General features: G+C 47.1%; 1 long non-coding RNA gene across 1 annotated transcript; it reads left to right on the top strand.

The window, feature by feature from the left end:
• Positions 1-446: 446 nt before the first annotated feature.
• LOC136014382 (uncharacterized) lies at positions 447-5348 on the top strand. The gene is made up of 2 exons (XR_010612672.1): positions 447-507; positions 5151-5348. It is a non-coding gene; the product is annotated as an uncharacterized LOC136014382 (long non-coding RNA).
• The last annotated feature ends 12748 nt before the right edge of the window (positions 5349-18096 follow it).

The following is an 18096-nucleotide window of genomic DNA, read 5'->3' as shown; positions in this document are numbered from 1 at the left end:
CTTTCCCATCATCCTTTTTACTTTTCCTATTCCAAAGAACAAGGCTTTTCCTTCTAATTGTGCTTTACAAGACAACGTGAGGAATGGTGTTGACAGAGCAAGTCTTTAACCTTTTCCTTTTGTGGAAGGCCATAGACCTAGGGGAATATTCCTGTAAATCTTTCCTTCTCTGGGGCATGCAAACCTGTGAATATCAAAGTATATACCTGGGGACACACATTGTTCCCCCCTGCATTCCTTGCATAGGGTGCCAACTGTAGAGTATGCTACATTTTCTCCTAGAAAATTATTTATTATTCAAAAATTGTAACTTATTCCATTATCTTTTCTAATTGAAAGTGCATCTAATATGCTATATTGTTTGGAAATGTCTTAAGATGTTCGTGCAGCACATAAAATCCCTATGTGCATCTCAACACCGTGTCTTTATTCTATCCCTATTCAGATGGAAAAGGTGGTGTCTTCTGTGTGTCTGGTCCAAGACTGTGGGAGTGAGAGAAGCAGAGGGTAAGCTGGTTACTCAAAAGTGGAGGTAACAGTGTCCATAGTGACCTTGTGCTAAAAGTTTGCCTTCTCCTTGCAGAAAGCCAGCCTGACCTTCCAGGGTCCAGAAGGATTTTTACTCATTGGTTTTTTTGGACCAATATCTGGGGTTGCCACCCAGCTGTGCAGGTTCCTTAGGTATCACCTCATCGTCCTCCTGCTTTCCAACCCAGGGCAGCACACTCATCTCCACACGAGCTTGCCCAGCAGGGCTGGCAGCCTGCAGGGAGCTGCTGGTGGCAACAGGGATGTACCTCCCCACCCCGACAGACCTCTGCTGCACAGCCCTCTCAGGCAGCTGCCCTTCTCTGCTGGGCACCCAGGAGCTGCTGCATTTTCCTTACCGCATGATCAGCGCTGGCTGGCAAAGCACTACAGTGACAGCGAAAGGACTGCAGGGCACGCTCCTGCCCCCACTGCTGCCTGCTTTCACACCGCTCTGCCACATTTATCCTCTCCAACCATCCTCTCAGGCTGTGAATGGAAATATTTAGGTGCCTATAGGTAGCACTGACCATGGAGACCGTTTTCCTTGTGCCCCCACTGAGAGTTTTGTGCAGATTGAATTGACTTGTAAGATGAGAAGGGATGACTGACTTAAAAAAGAGGAGAGCAAGGAGTCCTGGGGGCTGAGATCCCTGCATGCAGGATTGGATAGAGGAAATGTAGCCAAGCTGCTGGTAACAGCATTAGGTGAGCCCGAAGGTGGCGATACATCGTGGGGTGCTGAGTGTGGGAAGACAGAGGTGGCAGCTACACCTTCCCCAAACAGCAGCCACTTCCCAGTAAGTCATCTGCTGCCTCCTCACGGGCATCCCGCATCCCACAGCAGGAGGTACCCCAGAGGGAAGAGCCACATGGTGCGACAGAGACATGTCTACCCAGAGCAGAGAGCTGACGTTCCCAACAATGCTGCCTTGTCGGGATGTGGTGCTCTCCAAGGGTGGGGAGAGACGATTTACCATGAATAACAGTGCCGTGTGCTCCGAGGCAGTTCTTCCGGGTAGTTTAATGCAAAAAACAAAGCCCACAGCAAAGTTAAAGGTAGCCCTGCAGCCTGGCCACAGCTATGAAGGCAGTAGGTTTAGGACTTGGTTTGCTTCCAGAACTGCTAAAGATCTGGAGAAATTAACTGTAGTATGTAGATGAGAAGATTTATGAAAGGATCAAGGAGATATGAAAATGAAAGAATCAACAATATAAGAGCATGACATGAGATAGTGAAGTATTTTATTTCCATTGCTTTCAATATTATCTCTTGGTTGGCAGGAAATAATCTGAGTAGGGAGACTGCATAGCAGAGGTATGGAAAATAGATGTGATCATTTTCCACAGACGCAATGAGCACCACTCTAGATATTTTATAACTTGCTAGTATTTTATGTCATTTCTTCAGACATCTGTGCATTAGGGTGACTGAGAACTGCAAATGATGTATAGTTAAGATATCCCCCTATAATTAAGCTGAAATAATGCTGGATTATTCTAGCGTAATTGTAGGGGTCTATTTTAGCTATTAGCTCATTAAAAAGCTATGATGCAAATCTCATTCTGAAAGAGACGAAAAAATGAGGGTATATGAACAAAATGTCAGTGGTCCTCTGCTGAGGCCAGATGGAGAGGTATAACTATACTCAATTTATCAGTCAATATATTTAATTATAGCCAGGCTCAGATGAAGCCTGCAATGGCTCTTTATTATGTTTAGTGTTTGCAGACGGAGGTGGTGATTCAGAAACGCTTGGGAAGGGAATGCAGTACCTATGCAAAAGGGAGGACTGTGGCTGAAACTGGTCTTGGTTTCACATGAAGCCCTGACACATGCTCCTCTCTAGATGGGAGCCATCCTTTTTCCCACCTTGCACTTCAGATGTGGCACACAGCGTTACAGAAGCTGGTGCTGCAAGGCTAAAATCCATGAATCCGTGTTTCGGTCCCATGACAAGGCCAGCCCCAGGAAGCAATCTGCAAACAGTCACAGCCAGCACAAGCCCCACTGGAGAACGGGGCACTCATGTGTGTCTAATCTGCTTGGGGTCAACGCTGGTCAAGTGTTATGGAGCAGCAGTGTCGCCTGGATTTGGGTAATAAAAGTGGCTAATCTGGGCTCTGACAAAGGGCATCCTGGAAGGGAGCCGCCTGCCCTTGCATACTTTCTTCCAACAGCCAGAAAGCCATTCTCTATCTCGTTATCTCTTTCTCTCGGCTAAAGGACCCCGGTGGCACCCTGAGCAGCTGGATGGAGAAGCTGAGGCCTGGTTCCCCGCACTTGTTTGAGCCCCAGCTTGGCTGTGCTAACCAGCACAGAGCTGTCCTGTGATGAAACCCTGATTCTGCTGTGCTTGTAAGGATAAGGGTCTCTCTTGCCTGGCCTTGCATATAGGCTGTAATACAGCTGGGGCACTGTTTAAGCAACCAACTCCATTGAAACTCCATGTTTTGGGCTTTCTGAGACCTCCAGGATCCTTCCCTCCAGAGGAATGTGCATGCAAGGATCAGCCCCTGGCCTATCATTAGGGCATTGCTTTACAAGGATCAGGTTTTCCTTCCCAGTTCAGCCATTGTTGCTGCCTCACTCAAGGTGATTTGCTTTGCAAATATGGTCGGGTGCGCCTGCTTTGCCCAAAGGGGCATCTCGTCTCTGGCATCCGACAGCAAACAGCAGGGCAAAATAATAGAGCAGAAGCTAAATAAGAAAAATGACTTTTTGCCCTCGAGCATTATGGCAACAAATGGTGAAGAACATGCCCTTGGGGAGCAGCAAAATGAGTGAGATGAATGCGTAATGTCCAATAACTACATGTACAATCAAAAAGCATACACTTAAAGCATGAAGTTAGCAGGGGTTGGCCAAATACAAGAGGTAGAGAGTCAGCTGGGAAATTTATTGTTGCATGGGATGGCATGGTATGTAAATCTTGCTGGAGAGCTCTTTGTGGTTGCTTTTGGCTTTTGAAGGGGTAGGTAGTGACTCTGAAGCATAAGACTTCGCTTTATAGGAAAATAATGAAGGAGGAAAACCAACAGAAAGGCAGGAATGGCAGCTCAGGTGAAACTGAGGTCCCACCCAAGTCTTTTTGTGGTCTAGGCCTCAGGAATAGAGTGGGTTTCTGATGGAGAAAGAGGACAAGGTAGACTGGGAGATGGATGGAGCTGGCTACAGCTGCGCATTGGCACTTCTTTTTCTCCCTTTAGCTGCCCTGTAGCTGCCTGCTCAGCCCAGGAGCAAGGCTGTGTGGACATGGGGACCCGGTAAGGGACTGGGGGCCACAGCACAGAGAATCTTTATGCTTGACCAAAGGACTCAACTAGATGTGAATGGGAAAGGATGCTCCCAAATTTGGTCCAAGGGGTTTTATTCTGTGCTTTAATCTGATTAAAGGCTGTCTGAAAACTTGGAATGTGACCACATGCCCAGGTGATCAGGCAGAAAGCATCCGCATGTGAATGCTGGATGGGAGCGACTGGAAAAAGTGTACACGTAGTGGCCATCAGCTTGTGCTAACTTGACGGTGCAGTGCTGCACCCTGAGAATGCAGAGCATGCTGAGTGAGAGATGTGGTTACGTGAGCAGAAGGGCAACGTGGTTACGTGCATCAAGGCATGGAAAGAGCTTCGAAGGACACTGCTGCCTGTGACCCCCAGCAGCATGGCTTTGGGCTTGCTGCGGGGGCCCTTGCTGCTGGCGAGATGCTCCTTGGGAAAGTGGGTTTGGAGGGACTGTCACTGGTGAGACCAGCACCCAGCTCCTCGGGAGCCACTGGGTGGCGTATGAGCACTTACATACATAAAAGAGTAGGATCCGTGGAAAAAACCAAGGCAGAAATAGATGTGGATAATTACGTGGGCTCTTTTTGGACTGGGGCGAGAGCAGGTGAAACCAACCCAGCGCACATTAGACAAGTGGTTATATGTCATGCCTCCTTTAACAAATAAAAGTCCAGATGATCAAGTATCCAGGAGTAAAGTTCAGGGGCTGTAAAAGCAATCAGCTAATGAAAAATCACAGCACAATCTCGCCTACGCCATGCAGGGCACGAAAAGGGGATCTCAGGGGTGGCAGTGGCTGCAAAGCCCTTCAAGCAGACAGCTGCCCAAAATCATTCCTGGTGCTTAAATACCACACTGGCAACAGTCAGGAGGTCTTGTCTGTGCCTTACTCAGCTGGGCATCAGTTGTGTCGCGGCCGCAGTTATTTCTGATGTACGATCCCCTCGGGTGCTGATGTGTCAGGAGGGCTGCAGGTCCCTGAGCACAGTTCTGCTCAGCTCTGCTGCTCAATGCTTTCCTTTTTGATAGGAGCAGCTTCTCTCGGGCTGTTGCCTTTACCCACAGGAGCTGAGGACAGCTGGCTTGCCAGCAGTTGGCCCTGCAAGCCAGCTAAAGCTAGGAGGGGGATTTCAGCAGGACTCAGGAGCCAGAGATACTTTATCTCAGCACCCTCCAGACTCCTCACATTTTCCTTCCCCATCTGGCTCATCCCTCCTGATCTATAACTCTTCCTGCACTTCACGGGCTCCTCTCCCTCGGATTGTTTAATGTGATTAAGAAAATATTTGTAATGTTTCCATCTCAGTTTTGCTCACTGCCCACAATTCCCCCTGCAGGAAAGCAAGCTCTCACAGCCTTGTGCAGCTGGGCCTGTGGATATTGCAACAGAGAGCCGCTCTGAGGTGTTACTCATTCCTGGCAGGGTAAGGCCCCAGGGCAACAGAGAATAGGAGAGACTACCTACCTCTGAGGAGCATCTTGAAACATGTGGTTTTACCCTGCTCTTACCAACTGCCAATAAAAAAGAACCAGAAGCTCGCTTTGAGGATGCTGCATTTATATGACGCTGGGGTTGGGACAGGAAAAGGGAGAACAGAGTTAAGGTAAGTGATACTATTTTTGACTAATCCAGAATAGCCTGTTCTGAATGCAGCAGCATAGCTATGAACACTCTTAAGCATCTCTGAGAGCCCCCATATTTATAATGTGGGAACCACCAACTCCTATATTATAAATGCTTTCATGGTGCCCAGGTAACAGCACATTCATCTCATAAATGGAGAAAGACAAGAAAGTGGAGCTGTCAGCCAGGCTGGGGCTGTGTTTGCTTGTGTATTAGCCATGCTCAGTCATCCACCTTCCCTCCTTTGCATGAGGGGAATCATTAGGTATTTCTGCTCCCAGCAACCCGTTGTTCATCACTCACCACCCACCACCAAGTCATTGTCAGGCAGTGGCTGTCCTGCTGTCCCCTGCCTGCAGCTGTTGCAAGGGCAAGAAGGGGACTTGGGTGCGCAGGGGGAAAGAGAAGTGGGTAAGCAGAGCAGAGCAATGGTCGCCTGGAAACATACTGGCTCTCCTCTGCCAGCTAAAGGAATGGTTTTTCATCCAGCCTGGAGGAAAGAAGGAAAGTGGAGGTGAACAGTGCTCTTCAGCTTGTCTGTCCCGCAGCAAACCTGGCTAGGGAGTTCTGCCCAGCCTTGTGAAGTTCCTTTCCTTCCTCCATAACTCAGCATCCCTCTGTGAGAAGGAGGTCATTCCCCACAAAGCTGAAGTCCCCACTACTTGTGACAAGTTTAACCTCTGTGAAGGAATGTTGCTCCATGTCTTTTGGGAGTCTTGGTGGGAGCAATAGTTTGGTGCTGTGGCTGCTTTTCAAAGGGATGCCTGGAAGGGGCCAGGTTACTGGCAGATGACTCTTTGTCAATGGCCTGACAGCCCTGACAGAAAAACAAGTCTCCTGTGTTGAGGGGAAGATCTCTCATCCCTGGAAAGATCTCTTGCCTCTGGGAAAAGGTGCCATCTTCCCCATCCTCCAGGTGGGAAGATGAGGCAAAGAACAAAACTGAATTGGTTTTCATCCATTGCAGAGAAAGTCCTTGGTGGAAAAGAGACTAGGGCCTGAGTCTCAAGGTAATGCCCTTAGTATCTCCTCTTCACTGCAGACTTTCATGAAGACTCTTGTGGTTTTGAGAATTTCACTTTGTCTGGATTGAGATCAGGAAGCATCATGATGGATTTCAACTAGCAAATGGCAGTAAAATAAGAAAGGAGAAAGCCAAACCTGGCCCCTGAGCAGACAGACATTTACGCATGTCCTTATCTGTAAAGGTTTCCTCAGCATTTAGCATGGGTGTAAACTATCTCCTCTGAACGGTACCCAAAACGCCAGCTGGCTCCAGCAGACTGCAGGAGGCACACGAGTGAAGTCTAATGAAAGCCCAGGCACAGCATCCCAAAAGTGACAGTCGCTCCAAGGAGGATCATGAGATGCTAATTCCTCCCGGGTTAGCAGAGGGCAGCATGATTTCAGAGTATTTCTCCAGCATTGGGGTGTCACTGTTCAGCTGAGCATCCCCTCTGATTGACTCCTTCCCTGCAGTCTGCCTGTGGTTGCAGGGTTGATCACACTGTGTGATTTTGAGTCAGCAAGAGAAGAAAACATCGTTACTTCTTGCTTTTTCTTTATTCGTTTTTCCTTCCAGGATAATAGAGTCCTCCCTCCCCAATTTTGTTATTCACACCAGACCATCCAGTCCAGCACACTCTGTCCTTACAGACAAAATGAAAAAAAATAGGCAGAAATAATGGTATAAGTCATGGAATATTACAGTTAATGAGCAGGACTGCCTGCTTCGCCTCCCTCTGTACTGCCCAAGAAAGTGCCGATAAAACTAGATAGATACGAGACTTGATGCTGGTGCCTGAATACATTAGTCAATTTTAATCTTTTTATTTTGCAATAATTACTGCATCGACTGCGCCCTTTCTGTCTGAGGGAAAGCTTATAATGCTTTGAAGCACCTATGTAGGAAAAATGGGTTTTATCGATGTCTTTTGAGATGATGCTTTGGCACTATGTTTTTTAAGGCCCCAGTGCCCCCACAGGATGTGTTCCTACCAAGCGCCAGCCCCAGGCTCCTGGCACCTCATGGCTGGGTTTGTGGGGGAGCAGGACTGGACTGGCTGTACATACTGTACTGGTCCTTACATAAGACAGGCTCCTCTCTCCACTTGCACTATGGCCTTGCTTTTCCTATGAGTTTGAATGTCTCCCCACTCCTGTCCTGGGGGGAACACAGGGATGCTCAATGTGGCTTCGTGAAAAGATGCTCTGCGGAGGTCCTGTGGTCCAGGGATGGGCATCATTTTAGGTGCACTGGTGGGAAATTTGAGGGGCTTTGCGTGCACCCTTAATGGTTCGTATGAGCTGGGCAGTGTCCCCATTCACCTATATTTCTACACTGCCACATAGCACTAGCCCTCCACCTTCGAAGACGGATCTACATCTCCAGGACTGTAGAAGGAGGTAACAGTGCCACCAGAGTTTCTATTTGTGTGTATCACGAAACACGCAGCACAGCTTCCTATTTAAATAGCAAATTTTTGCCAAAGCACGAATGCCTCCTACGAGGCTTGGGGTGCCCTCAGCTTGCACTGAAGTGACTTGCAGCTGAGGGCACCTGTCACCTCCTGGGAGGTGCTGAGCAGTGGGTAGCATGGCATCAGCAAAACTGGGCTGGGGCAGCAGAGGCGGAGTTGGTCCATGGTGGAGGGTGTTGTAAGTGCTGGATGATGGAAGCGTGGAATAGCACCTGTTTTGCGAGGTCTGGCTGAAATCGATGCTATTGGCCCCCTGCTTTCTTGAGTACTAAAGGCACCCACACAATGTAAAAGCAGAATCTCGACAATCAAAGTCAGCTCCATCTCTTTTGCATTCACTTTGCTATTATTCATGCTTCACAGCTGGATCAGTGTGTGACACATTGCAGTCCTTCATTTTTCTTGGTCTGGATTACAAGTATTTTTAATGTTTACCTGCTTGGAGAAATAACATATTTCACCCAGTGATAAATGTACTTTATACTTATTAGAAGGCCGTCTTAGATTATGAATCCAAAGCTGATGAATCAACTAACTTCTTGGTGGATTAAAGTAGAGCAATATACTTTGGTTGCTGGTTACACCAGGGAGGGTGCCTAGCAGGTCAGTCCACCAAAGATGATGTATTTATTTTATTTTAACATTTCTTGATTTCAACACAATAAAATGCTGCTCATGGATAAACTTACTAAACAAAGGAGACTGCCAATGGGCCTGATAACGTTTCCTTGGTAACATTTCTTAGCTTTTACCCCAGTGATTGATATCCAAGGATAGCCATTTGCTTTCTGCAGAGAAGCAGGAGAATATGGCTCAATGATTCTCTTCCTGGCTCTTGAAAGCAGTTGAGGAGAAACAATCCATTACAGCTGATGTGGCTGTACACATTATTTGAAAAGAGAAGAAAAGAAAAACCCTAACAGCAACCAGGTTAAAAAAGGAGACAAATTACACTTGCAACCTGATCCAAAAATCTCACTGTACCTGACAGAAAAACTCTTTGACTTCACAGGGCTTCAGACCAGACTCCCGATACATATTTAAGACTGACTGCAAACTGAACACATTTCTCTGCTGTGGTCTTTGCTTTCCTTGATTAAAAACCTCCTGTGCAAGCAGTGTTCCTTTTTCTGTTTGTGCTACCCAGCCTCACTAATCATGGGGAGCCCTCAATACCACCTACCTTGCGAAATAAGCAGCCGGGAGGGCTGGGTCCTACTTGGATGTTGCAGTAAGATATCTCCAAATTTCATACAACGGAGGAAAACTGCGTTTGTAATTCAATCAGAACTAGTCAAAAAGTGGGTTTAAGTGTGTGAGGGAGACAGGCTAGAGAAGTCACCCTTCACAGATGAAAACCCCTGCATTTCTCTCACCCCCCATTGCCCTCCCATCCCTCTCCAGCAGATTTACAAGCGTTCTTGCTGTTTATTTGTAGAAATACTCAAATGGTGTCACTCATACCAAAGCCCTTTGTGGTCACCCAAATGACAACACTGGTGCAGTGATTGTGGCCACTAATGAACATGCTCTAGCGGCACTGCCAGCTTCAGTCAATAACAAACTCCAACCCCATATCAAATTAGTTCCGAAGACTCAGGAGACAGCTTTCCCTCCTGTGCAGGAGTGCTCCTGGCAGTCTGCAGCAGCTTTGGCTCAGTAGAGTAAGAAGACTTTGGGTGACTTTGCAATTCCTCATTGTGATCCAGGGATCTGGAGAGGAGCAGGGAGGGCAGCAATGTTTTTGGCCCAGTTGCTCCTCCTTGGCCATGCCCCCAGCACAGTCCCATTTGCAGGGACTTGAAGGAAGTTATCATGCTGGCTCTGTGCTCTTTGTAAAGTCCTCCCCAGGTTTCCACTCCTCATCTTCCCCTTTTTTAGTGTCTGAAGTGAAAGTGATTCCAGTTCTACCCCCAAAAGAGGGCTGACAGCTTCAGCAGGGTAGCAGCAATGTGCTTCTTCCACAGGGTTATGGGAAGAAATAGGATATGGTTGTCTTAACACCTCAGAACTCATTGCAGCCAAGCAAAAGAGGCAAATTCATGAAAGAATACATCTGGGTTTTGGAAGAATACCTGAGGGATTTATCCTTTTTTTCTTCCCTGCAATGTATGCCATGTGCTTCTATACCCCAATTTTAGCTTCCTCCAAGCCTCCCCCAGCCAAATTTCCCTTTCTGCTCATGTCTCCTAAACATGCCACAGTACACGCAGCCCAGTATACACAGCCCTTCCCCATCTTTTCTTTGCCTCTGCTGCAGGACCCCTCACTCCTTTGCAGCCCCCCAGATGCCACTGGTGACTCCGAGGTCCTTGGTTGCTAGCAGGAGAGAAAAGCAATGACCGGTGTGCCCAGCTAATGGCCTTTCCCCTCAGCCTTCATGGAGTGGGTGGCCCCTTTGCAGCTCCTGTGGCTGTTGTGGTCTGAGGTGTATGCGGCAGCAGGGAGGCAGGGGAAAGGACTGCTGGACGGGCAAAGGACAAGCCGTGGGATCACAGCATGCCTCACTTCTGTCAGGGAAGGGGCTAAATCGATGAACACACAGCAAATCAATGCTGTTGGGGCTTTTTTTTTTGTTTGGTAATGTGATCTTTTCCATTAGGATGCTCACCACTGCTCCGTGAAGAGTTCACATTCAGCCACCCATGCTGGGTGGTACCCAAGGCCTGAAGAAATACAAGATGAAAAAATATGGACTGCAATTGATCCAGCAAGTTGTATAATCATAGGATACAAGTGGGAGATTTTATTTCTGTAAGCAGAGTACCTTATTTTCTGAAGCCTGAGATACATTCACACACTACAGAAGCATTATATTGCTTATAAAATTATCCAGTCCTTTTTATAATCCAGCATCAGTACAGCCTGTCCCAAATAACTCTTTTTAAGATGCACTCCACAGGCATACTGTGTACCTAATTATTTCTCTGTTTTCCTCCACTGTTTTATCCAGTGTCTCCCTCTTTCCAGTGACGGATTGTCTGTACCTGCAGACATAAATAAAGCCTATTAGTTCTTTCAGGACACCCTCCACGTGCCAGCTTCAGCACTCCTGTTGCTGTTTCTCCTTCCTAAATAGAGACATTTTGGTGGATGGCTTTTGAAGGTTTGGGGTACAAAGCTGTGCATGCAGAGGAAGGGAGGGGGGATCTGTGGACCCCCTTCCTTCCCTGTGCTGAAGGAGAGAGGTGGCCAGGGGGCTGCATGCTATGGGAGCAAGGAAGGACTAGTATGCCTTTGCAAACAGAGATTTGTGCAGGGATTCCTTATCCAGGGAGAGGGTCTGCTTTCTGCTCAGAGAGAGGATATCTTTTTTCCAGGATCCAGGGAAAGGGTGGCTCAGAAGGCTGAGCTCTGGGACACGCTGCTGATACTTGGCATCCCTCCTGGCACGAGGGAGAGATCTCTTACTGGGGTGACAGCCATGTGAACTTTGGGGTCATCTCCTTCCCCTTCCCCTGAAGTCATCGCTGAGCACTCCAGCAGCAGGAGCTGGATATCTGAAGTGGGCTTTTGTGGGAATCCAGTCAAGAATATGGCAACTTCCAAACCAGGGAAGCTCAGAGCCCTGGGGAAGGCTGAATAAAAAGAAAAGCAGTGGAAATCAATCCCATCCTTCCCAGACAACTGGTTCTTCCCTGCAGGCCTGCTGATACACCAGCTACTTTCAGGAGCCTCCTGTGTCTCTAATGTATAGGTGAAGTCTCTACACACCTCCATCTCCTCTGGAGCCCACCCATGCTCTCCACTCTCCACAGGACTCAGTCCCTAGTGTTAGTGCCAGCCCTTACTGCCGTACGCCTTGCCTCACCTTTCACTACAGGTGTTTCCCCATCTCAGCTGCTCTCAGAAAAGCCCATTTTTCACCTACTGGCCCCAACTACAACCACAAGAGAAGCAAAGCAAGCATCATTCTGCTCTGCCAGCCAGCCGCCCGTTCCAGCACAGAGCGTAACATGCACAGTCAAATGCAGGCAAATGTATTGCAAAAGCTCTATCACCTGCTGTAGATAGTGTCTATCTGCTTACAGCACCAAAATGAAACTTTGTCCTCAGAAGGAGGAGGTTGCTGCAAAGCTTTGGACTTTGCGGATCCAGGCAAGCATCCTTGTATCATTAGGTCCACACTTCATAGTTTTATGTGCTCTCATATATATGGGAGGCATCTAGAAAAATTAGCCTCTAGGAGCAAGATAGCATCTTCACAGATGATCAGGATCACTGGTTTATTCCAAGCCTTGATAGAACTGATGTGGTTTTGTCCCATGGGTTTGTAAGTTATTGCCGCCACTAGTTTTGAGGGGAATATGCACCCAGCCCTCCAGAGAAGGCATCTCAGTCTTCAGTGACTGAGTCCTACATGCTGCAAGGCAGAGAAGAACCACTTCAAGAAAAGGTGATATCCCAGGAAGGGGACTCCTCATTGCAGTTAGACTGTTGTCCAGGGCTTTGCTGACCTGGAAGGGGAGGAGGGGCAGGGGAAACTTTCTAGCTTAAGCAGAAGGTCAAACTAACTGTTCAGAGTGAGGAAATCGAAGTTAGGCAGCCGCTATTCATATCTGGGAAAAAGGATATATGCTCTTAGCCTCATGTGTACAGCCTGAATTAGTGAAGTAAGTACACTGTAAATCATGCCCTTCCTTGCAGCACTGTTTTTCTCCAAACAATAGAAAGCAGAAACTGGAAACGTGCTGATATGATAAGGAGGTGGGGTGTGTGTGTGTGTGTGGAGGATAGGCAAGGTCAGACATATTGTTGCTGTCTTCCTAGCTGTAGAGGTACACTCCTCACTTCCCTAAAAGCCAAGGAAAGACTCAGACACTTTAAAAAGCTGTGTCAGACCCTTGCCCTTTCTACCTGGATGCTTATGGCATGTAACTAAGGAAGCTAAACACGCTGCAGATGTCTTGGTTTGAAATGTCTCTGTCTAGAACTGGTTGGAATGCAGGACATCTATTCCTCAAGAAATCCTGACATTTGCAAAGGTTTGGTTTGGCAGAAAAATGAGTCATTTTTTCCCCCGAAAAAGAAAATCCATGGGGAGGGAAGAAAAGGGAAGAAGAATTGGTTGGAAAAATCAAGCCGTTCCTAGTTTTTCTTTTCCCCCTAGTGCAGAACAGAGGAACAGCTGCCTCCGTCTCCAGAGGATCCTGCCAGCCATGAGCAGAGCAGCCTCAAATCCCAGTGAGCTGCTGCGAGCAATGGAGCTCCAATGGCTTTGAGCTTCCCGCAGCAGAGCTGAGCTCAGCTGGGGCAGGAGAGACTGTCCTTACAGCAGCATCACCTCAAGTCAGTGGGAAACCAACCCTGCCGCAAGTGATCTGCTTCTGCAGTCCAATCTTGGTTTTATTTCCATATCTGTATTGGGGCAAAAGTTTTTTTTGCTGGAAGATTCTTCACTGGCCTTTCTTGATAGTTTTGCATATCACACAGTCACTCCCAGGGCTGCGAGCTTTAAAAAGCTGTATTATTTATCTGAAGGGAAGAGAAAAAAAGCCATCAACGCAAACTGTCATATGGTTGTGTCAAAGCCCTGTGTCTCACTCCTCGTCTGCTGAAACGGGCAACGGTGACGGCACTCGCGGATGCTGAAAGGGATTGTACTGAGATGCTGGAAAAAACAACCTGTTAAGATGACTGGCTTTCTGCTCTGCCCAAAATGGCAACATTTGAACACACAATACGCTCAAAGATGATTAAGCCAGGGAAGTGTAATGATATGCGAAACCAATTTTTATTAATACCAGACTGAAACGCAGAGTCTTGTACGAGGGAGAGAAATCTCCATGCTCTTTGTAATGGGTATCAGAGCTTTAATGATCATTACACTGCTAAAACTGTACACTAATACCACAGCAGGTCACAGGGGTCAGAGCAAATGCTTCTTTCTTTGTATTACATGCTTTTATGTCTTCATTTACTCCACCGATTCTCTCATTATTTCCTCCTCATCTGCTATTCACAGGCGTAATTTCTCTGGCTGACGTTCCCCTCCTCTTTCACTAAGAAACAATCGATATTACATCATCTGCCTCGCCGCAATGCCTCATACGCCACAAGATACATCAGAGCAGGTTCCTCTGGGACTTGTTTTCCAGCTCTGCTCCATCTGAATCAGTAAGGACACGAGGATGCTGTGCAAAACCCCTAGGTGCGGCTGGAGCTGCAGCCTGGGCAGCACAGTGGCCCCAGCTTCAACCTCGCTGTCTGGGAGGCGATGCCTGCCCACAAGAAATCCATATGCTGCCATTTGCTCTTGTAACCTGCCTTAATAAGCCGTTAATGAGGAAAATAATGTAACAAATTAATTGAGCCCACCCATGAATTCAAAAGGTCGAGGGAGTTAGTGGGGATTTACTCTAATGTAACAAGGCAGAATCTCCCTATCCCCCAGCAAAAGAAAAAAGATAAATCTGATGATCATGTATTAGTCCTCATATCCTCAGTATAAAAGCAGAAAACCCTGTCCATCTCCACTCAGTAAACACGTATCATTGGAGCAGCATGGCCGTCCTCACTGCTCAGCCCTCTTGGCTGTGTCACTGTAAGTCACTGGGTAGTTAAAGCCGGCTAATTTCCTAGAGTGCTGCTTGGTTTTGTAGTGTTGTCTTCTGCTCTTTCACGCACTGACAACAGTGTTGTATGAAACGGGGACCTTGTATCATTTTGAAGTATATTGTCAGCTGGTTCAGGGGGGAGAGCTGTACCATGTTTTCCCTATGTTTCTTTTTTCCTTTTTTTTTTCCTTTTCATTTTATTTCCTGATTCAATACTGCCTGCCTTCCCTTGCTCTTAACTACCCAGCGTTTCCTACTCTTGAGCTGTCTGCAAAGGAAAGCTATCTAACTCTGAAATTTAATAAGAGCCTCTTAAGTGATTTGGGAGTGCGTAGGAGAGTGAGATTGCTTTAAAAGCAAATGTTAGTGCTAGGGTGTACATGTAGCTTAATAGGATTTTCTTCTTTGTGAATCTGAGCTCTTAATAAGACAATCTGAGATTAAGGAAGAATGGGACGATTTTATTTATTATTTCAGTATCCATCTAAACTTGTTTCAGCTGTTTTCAGTGAAAAGTGTGTCAAAAGATACCCCACAAGCTAACAACATTAAGTTGGGATTGTCGTGTTTTCAGCAGTGATTACAGAACACCGTTTCCCCACCCTCTCTGCTGTTTTGCCTGTGGTTTTCCTTTTTCCTTTACACAGTCTCTCCCCCAAGGTTCTTTCATCCTTTTACTCCTTCTTTTAAATCCTCCAAGACCTGGCTGCTTTTTTCTAGAGGATGACTGAGAGAAGTATGAAAATGAGTTGCTGCACAAGTCTCACTCATGGTTTCCTCTGTGTTTGCCCTGCATTACTGGGATGGACCAAAGCTGTACAGATTAAAAGATGCCCACAAGCTGCACAAAGTAAGCTCCTGTTTAGGACCCTTTAGTGTGGTATATGATTTTTTCCTACAACAGGATGCTCTAAACCAGCAGCCCCTGTAAAAGATAAGCAATTTAATTACAGCAGCAAGATAAAAGCAGAAATGGCTCTCAGACAAAACTCTGATGATTAGATCAGAAGTGATGTGACAGGACACCCGACAGAGGCAAAAGGAACTCAGCAGTGATAACACGAGGCACTACCACACAGGCTTGGACTATTATTACCTAGTTCTTTTTAAAAACAAAACCCCTGTGAGCTTGTATTAAAGGGGCTCACACTCTGTGTGGCAGGGTTTTTTTCCCCTTTTTAGGTCCTCCTTGCATCCAGGCCTGATCATGCTCTGATATAGTATAGATGAAGTCTAAGAATATAGTGGAAGATGCGATATTTTATAACACAATTGCTGCAGCATGTCAAAATAGAGAGAATTGCAAGGAACATCAGAAGGGTCTTGACATAGCAAGATAGCTGGACAACATAATGACAGATGAAATGGAGTGTAAAAACTCCAGGAGGCAATGCAGAATAGAAGAAATAATTGACTGTAGTCACTCTAAGGAAAGAATGTATTTGTATCATCAAGAGAAGTGAAATGAAAGTGGCTGGTCAGTGGTGGTCCAAAAAGTAGTTGGAGAGTTGCTAAACTGTAAATGCTAAGTGTTATTGGGTGATGCTGGTACAATGATGTAAATAAATGCTCTTAGATGCTGCATATATATGTGATCATCACATTTTGGAAACAACATAGTAGCAAACAGAAGAGACTTCAAGAAGCTGATGGAAAAGAGGGGGCATGGACAGACTTACAAAGAGACTGACAACACAAAAATCACCTGGCACAGAGTGGTGATAACAACGAGAGTAAAGAAAAAAAGGAGAAGAGAAACAGGAGAGCTCCTATTTAGCTGTCCTCTAGCTAAAGGGAGGGGAAGCACTCGAAGTTAAAATCAAGCTGAAAAATACCTCTGACCCATCACACAGCTCACCTTGGGAATTCATTTGCCTTGTAGGTATCCCAGAGTTTTCTTGCTTGGGAGGGCATGTGGTCCACTCAGTAAGGAAGCTCAATAATGAAGCCACTTGTGCAAGGGTTATCAGCTGCCACTCCAACTGCATGACAACATCCATCCCAGCCCTGCATCACTGCAGTCCAGGGTGCAGCATTTGTCCTGTTGCAGCCTGGGGTGCAGCACTGGACTTCTCCTGGAGGAGCTGTGCTTGGGACAGCCTTTGCCTGCAAGAGCTTAGCCCCACTGCAGGTCTGAACCTGGATGGGCAAGCATACCGTGGCACAAACTTTGTGTGAGGTGCTGCAAAGCTTTTTGAGACTGAAGGAAAGTCAGGCTATGAGCACCGAGTCCTCTTTCAATGGGGGTGTTTCAGGGCACTGCCCCTGATATGGGCCCTGCTCTGCCATCACCTCTGAGGTGGCTTGGGTGCAGGTGCTGATGTTGCACTGTGTGGCAGCCAGTGAGTCTTGCTGAATGAATGCTGCAATCTGATTACCTCTCCAGCAACTGCCAGCAACAGCCAGCATTATCACAGGGGCAGTAAATTGTTGTAGCTCCTTTTTTATGAGCTACAGAACCCCAGGGCACGATCTGCCAGCAGGGACATGCCAGGCTGTGACCTCCTGGGATCAGAGTGGTTGCAGGAGTGCGATAAGGTGGAGACATCCAATCCTTTGCTGTTTGGTGAAGCACCAGCACTGGGTATTTGTTCCTAGCACCCAAATGATTTTGTTGCCTCTTTTCCTCAGCCTACATTTCAACATGTGCACCCCCATTTGCAAGGGGATTTTTACTTCTTTAAAAGTAAAAGAAAAAAGGAAAAGAAACCAATGAAAAAGTCTATGTCCTGGACCTCACTGTATAAAAAGCAATGGAGCAAGAGGATGCTCCAGTGTCAGCACAGGCCTTAGAAGGACATTGTGTTTTCTGCTCTTCTATAAACTTCCAGCAATCTCTAAGACACACATCAGTTCCTACTGGTATGTCCTTGTAGACCACAAACTGCATTTTAAGGTGTGGTGGTCTTGAGTCTCTTTGAGTATGCCCACGCCACCAAGCTGGGTCTTCTACTTTGCACTGGACCCTGGTCTCCCAGTTACAACATAGGCAGTAGCAGCTTTTCACCAGAGTGCCCATGGGGAGGAAAACCCAGGCAAGGAAGACAGGATAATCTGTGTTGGTTTCCACTCTCTCTCTGCAAGTACAGTAGAGATGAGAGCCACCCTTGTCCCTCAAGGATGCCCCAGCAGGCCTGGAGCATGGTCTGTTCTGTTGAAGTTTGAGAAATGATGGGAGAGCTCTTGTGCTTGCCTGGTGGTGCACACTGTGGTTGCATTCTGTTTCCTCAAAGCACCCGAGACCCCAACAGCATGACCCAATCAGTATGCACTGCACCACAGTGGCTGGGCAATGCATTGCGTACTCTGCCACAGCAGCCACAGGCACTGAGTGTATCGTCTCTGCTCCTGATGTCCCACCTGCAACATGAAGGCGATGCTGGAGCTGACAGAGGTGTATCACTGCATAGGGAGCTATGAGGAGAAACACAGCTATTGGGAGATGTCAAATGCTGAAATGCAGCTCTTGTGTGAGGACCAAGGCCAGAGAGAGGGGCCATGCTGACGGGCAATATGCAGAGGCCAGGTGTCACCCTGGACATATGTCCCAAAGCATGCACTGTACTGGATCAAGGGGATGCTGTGGGAGGAAGGTGGAGGGCAAAATCTCTGCCACCTGCTT

Source organism: Lathamus discolor, chromosome 5 (assembly GCF_037157495.1).
Source record: "Lathamus discolor isolate bLatDis1 chromosome 5, bLatDis1.hap1, whole genome shotgun sequence".
In the NCBI taxonomy this organism is placed as follows: domain Eukaryota; kingdom Metazoa; phylum Chordata; class Aves; order Psittaciformes; family Psittacidae; genus Lathamus; species Lathamus discolor.
Note: the sequence above shows the minus strand (reverse complement) of the source record. Positions and strands in the feature narration are given on the sequence as shown.